We start from the raw sequence: 6,175 nt of genomic DNA, 5'->3' as shown, positions 1-6,175 counted from the left end.
TACTTCTATACTTTCTCTTACTTCATTAGTATCCATTTGTTCGTGTATGTTTTTCTGAAATGTTTCACTTTCTTCTTCCTTTTCTTCTGCATCTAATTGTCTGCAAAAAATTGCAATTATATATATATAATATCTAAATGCACTTGTATGTGATAGTTGAGCAACCCAGAAAATAAATAAAAATTCTGATTTGTACATATAGTACATACAAACATGTTCGACATCATACATTTATGAACATTTTGATGATCTTAAACTTCTTGAAATGTAGAAAAATCTCTATCACATATCTTAAAAATAAAACAATACAACATTACAAACACGCTATAAAAAATTTTGATAATTTTTTGTATTTTACATATTTGAAGAAGATATATATATATATACACGTAATTTTATATACGATAGTTATTTCTTTAATAAATACATTTGTAAAAAAGACAGACGTCACACACTTACTCCGCAGGTATAAAAGGAATGACTAGAAGAATGACTTATATTGTGATAAATCCGCAAAGCCTTAAAAAAAAGAAAAATGTTTGCACATATGTTACAAGCAAATATGTCCGACATCATACATTTATGAACATTTGCATTATCTGTTAATTCTCGAAATGTATAAAATTAGATAGCACATATCTTTAAAATGAAACAGTATAGATTACTAACATGCTACATATTATTTTGATAATTGCGTTTTTACATAATTTCAAAACACTTGCCACGCAATAGTACATATCATTTAAATGACTTGATGTATGTTTCTTTAGATTGCCAAGATATCCAGTTGTGTAATCACATTTAGTACATAGGAATGTATCATTGTGTTTATGACACGTAGTATAATGCTTCGATAAGATCGATTTATTTTCGAAAACGGCATCACAAACCTAAAGAAAAATTATATACATACCTGTGATCTTAAAAATCACTGTAAATTTTGTTTATAAATATTTTTGTAGAGAAAACATCGTACTTTGCATTGATATTGTTCTTCAGCACTTGTAGATGCTTCACTCGTCACGCCAGTACTTGTAAAGGCCATTGTATTTCTGCTTTATATTACGATGATAAAAAACACAAAGTGTCGTTACAGTATAACCGATTTAATGTCAGTTGCACTTCTTTTAGAATTATCTTCTTAATTTTGATAAAAAATTTTGTACTGAGAGAGAAGAAATCAATGTGTGAAGCTATGTAAAGTCAAACAGCAACTGAGAAGTCGAATGTGACATTGCTGTGAAAGCAAAGTAAAACGTCAACAAAAGACGTAGTTGTGCGATCTTATTTATATTTTCAAATAATCCGTATACATGATAACGACCATATAACCAGTTTGATGCAATTTGTTAATCNATTTTTGAAAATTTATCCAAATATAACACGTAATATCATTGTAGGTGTTTTTTGTAATGTTTTAAAGAATGGCGGAATTGGTTTACAATGTATTTATCATTAAAATTATAACCTCACTTATAAGTTTGCTACAATGGTATATTTTAATAATATTTTACATAATAATAGAAATTATACAATATGTTACAATTATTTTTATATATATATGGTATATACATAATTTATGTACAAAGTAAATATACATGTACGTTTTCGTATAATCGGCATTGTTTGTGCAAAAATAAGGTAACATTTTATAATAAACTACTTTTTGTGTACGACATGTAGTCGTGTTCTATTCTTACAATATTTTCATATTACATATAATAGTTATGTACATTATCATATATTTCAATATATAAATATGTACTATGTACTATGTACTAACATGATAAANACATTTGTAAAGATTTTGAATCTGTAGTGAATATATATAATATGTTAAATATTGTCTATGTATAAACTTCAAGAATATACATGTAATACGCGTTTAAATGTACTTATATTTGTATATTTATATACGTATATTTGTATATATTTATATAAATATACATGTATATTTTAATATATATAATATATTATAATATAAAAATAATATTGTACATTGTTTACATGTTCTAAGTATTTTCTACATATTGTCAAACAATTTACTGCATGCACTAAAAACATCTATAAGTTTTTTTAAACTATATTAAGTCTTGTGTGTACGTACAATCTGAACAAGTTTTTACATATAAGCATGAATGCGCAATATACCTTTATAAACAGTTGTTACGTTTATATTTGCATTAGTAACCATATTACTGTACATATTACTTTCCATCATAACTCATAATTAAAAAAAGATGTTAGAATGTAATAACCATATTGTACATAACATATGTGACAATCTAACGGCAGTAACAAAAAAACAAGTCGATGTACATTCTTGTATTTTTTTCGTCATAAAATAAATAATAACTAGAAAGTTTGGCTCGAAAAATCACAATATGCATTACATGGTTACAGTCCTTTTGCAGTGCTACATTTGGATGAACAAGAAGTACATAAGAACCAAAGAAATCATATTGGTTAGTACATATTTCACATGGGAATAACCATCCCGAATGACCAGATCGATGATTATTTATTTCCATGTTCATTTTTTTATTTGATGGTCTCAAATAAACGGATGAAACAAAGGTATCACACTTTTTCTGTTGGTCTTCAGAAATATATGACCGTTTTAAAGAAACATATCAAAGTTTATTTAACGTCATTTTTTCTTCATACGTTGTGTTTCTTATCTTCAAAAATATAACATATAAATTTATACAAATACAATTAAAGAATTAATAAGGCTAGTCAAAGCTACATATACAATGTACGTAATAGATATATTTTGACGTATAATATACTACAAAGTATAATACAAACATATTTAAAAATCTTTTTCACAGTTCTGTATACATCTCATGTAAAAACAATGTTTTTGTTTGCTTATATAATTTAAAATTGAAAAGCAAAGAAAACATTTTGATGAAGAGTCAACCTCGCATTTTGTGCAATTACAGTTTGATATACACTTTGTCGTAATTAGTTTTTGCATTTCACATATGGCAAAAAAAAGAGTTATTTGTACGCAAGATGTAAACAAGACATTTAAAAAACTTGATATAATTAAGATAAATTTGAATTACAATGTCTACTACTAAATACATAAAAAAACTCTTTCGCACGTACAGTGGTAACTCTTACTTTAAGTGTACAATTTTTCTTAAGGTTGAATATCAAACAAAACATTGGTAAATCTATATAAAGTTATATGTATTTGTTATAATTTTAACTGTTTTCACACAGTTTGTTATTATTAGTATACTATTTTTATACACTTTATGTTTATCTTTTTAACGTACTTCGGGAGATTTATTTAAATGCTTCGATTCATGATGCTGTTCTAGATGACAAAAATGAACAAATTCTTTGGTAGGTTCACAAATATTACATCTATAATTGTTTGACGTCGTACATTTATGACTATCTCGATGAGTATTATATTTGTGCATTGTATAAAGATGTTTATCACATATTTTAAAAATAAAACAATAATGATTACTAACACGCGATATTTTAGTTTTGTAATTGTTTTCATACATATGTTTCAAAAACTTGTTATGCAATAAAACTTGTCATACAAATGCATTTGTTCTGCATGTATTTCTAAATTCTTAAACTGTGTAGTTATGTAATCACATTTAGCACAGACGCATTTACTATTGTGTCTATGACAATCATAATAATGTTGTGACAAGAATCTTGTTTTAAGAACGCTATCACACACCTGTAAAAGAAATATATATTTAATCTATATATAAAAGGTTTATAAACACATTTGTAAAGAAACCATACATCATACACTTACCACGCAAATATAAAGAAATTTATCTAAATGCACTTGTATGTGATGGTTGAGCAAATCACAAAATAAATAAAAATGCTGATTTGTACATATAGTACATACAAACATGTTCGACATCGTACATTTATGAACATTTTGATGATCTTGAAATTCTTGAAATGTAGAAAAATCTTTATCACATATCTTNAAAATAAAACAATACAAATTACAAACACGCTATAAAATATTTTGATAATTGGTTTTATTTTACATATTTGTAGAAGATATATATATATATATATACATATACATATATATATATATATATATATATGTATATATATAACACTCGGTATTTATTTTTTCAATAAATATATTTTTAACCAAGCCCCATACGTCATACACTTACCCCGCAGGTATAAAAGATATGATTTATACTAGAATGACTTATATTGTGATNAATCCGCAAATTATTAAAGGTAGGAAAAGTGTTTGCACATTTGGTACATGCAAATATGTCCGACATCATACATTTATGAACATTTTCATGATCTGTTAATTCTCGAAATGTATGAAATTGATTACTACATATCTTTAAAATAGAACAGTATAGATTACTAACATGCTACATATTATTTTGATAATTGCTTTTTTAGATATTTTTAAAACACTTGCCGCGCAATAATACATGTCATTTAAATGAATTGATGCATGTTTNTTTAGAGTCCAAACGTTTTTAGTTGTGTAATTACATTTAGTACATAGGAATATATCATTGTGTTTATGATAAGTATGATAATGCGTCCTCAAGGTCCGTTCATGGTCGCAAACGGCATCACATAACTAAAGAAGAATTATGTNCATACCTATGATCTTAAAAATCACTGTATATTTTGTTTATAAATATTTTTGTAGAGAGAACATCTTACTTTGCATTGATAGTGCTGTTCAGTACTTGTAGGTGCTTCAGTCGTTACGCCAGTACTTGTAGATGCCATTGTATTCCTGCTTTACATTAATATGATAAAAAACACAAAGTGACGTTACAGTATAACCGATTAATGTCTGTTGCACTTCATTTAATATTATCTTCTTAATTTTGATAGAAAATTTTGTACTGAGAGAGAAGAAATCGATGTGTGAAGCTATGTAAAGTCAAACAGCAACTGAGAAGTCGAATTTGACATTGATGTGAAAGCAAAGTGAAACAGAAACAAAAGACGTAGTTGTGCGATCTTATTTATATTTTTAAATAAGCCGTATACATGACACTGACCATATAACTATTTCGATGCAATTTGTTAATCGAGGTTTTTAAGTTTTTACAAATATAACACGCAATATCATTTAGGTGTTTTGTGTCATGTTTTAAAGATTGGCGAAATTGGTTTACAATGTATTTATCATTAAAATTATAACCTCACTTATAGGTTTGATTCAATAGTATATTTTAATAATATTTTACATAATGATAGAAAATATAAAATATGTTACAATTATTTTCATATATATATGGTATATACATAATTTATATACAAAGTAAATATACATGTATGTTATCGTAAAATCGGCATTTTTTGTGCAAAAATAAAGTAACATTATGTAATAAAAAACTTTTTGTGTACATGTAATCGTGTTCTATTTTTACAATATTTTTATATCATATATAATACTTATGTACATATATAATACTTATGTAAAGTATCATATATATATATTTCAGTATATGAAAATATGTACTATTTACTATGTACTAACATGATAAAAACATTTGTAAACATTTTGAATCTTCATTGAATATATATAATATGGTAACCTTTAGAGGACGGGGTGGTCGATATTTTGACCACCCAACGAACACAAACTATTTGATAGTTTTAAGATGAAATTGATGTGCTTAATAACAGAAAAATAGTAAAAAAAAGTTTCAAATGTGTCCTTGACCTTGAAAATCATCATTTCAAGGTCAAATTTTTTTTGTTATGTAAGCTTCAAAATATGTATATACATGGTTTTTGATGCGCTGAGTATGAAAAAATAGTAAAAAAAAATCCTGAAGAAGTCTTTGACCTTGAAAATCATCATTCCAAGGTCAAATATATATTTTTTAGTATTTTAGCTTCAAAGAATGTATATCTATGTTTTTTGATGCGCTGAGTTTGAAAAAAAAAATAAAAAAATTCCTGAAAGGATTCTTGACCTTGGAAATTGCTACTTTGTAGTCAAAATTTTTTTTTTGATATTTTGTTTCTGAAGTTGGTTATGTCCACATTGTTTGATGCGCTAATTGTAAGTTCAAAGTAATAATACTGCGTATCGGAAAATTCATTTTATTATCTATGTAGATCCAAGCTCCAAAATATAAATAATTGTAAGTATTTACAATAAAGTAAGTACTTTTTT

Source organism: Pseudomyrmex gracilis, unplaced genomic scaffold (genome assembly GCF_002006095.1).
Source record: "Pseudomyrmex gracilis isolate BER0280 unplaced genomic scaffold, ASM200609v1 scaffold_898, whole genome shotgun sequence".
NCBI lineage: Eukaryota > Metazoa > Arthropoda > Insecta > Hymenoptera > Formicidae > Pseudomyrmex > Pseudomyrmex gracilis.
This window is presented reverse-complemented; position numbering follows the sequence as displayed.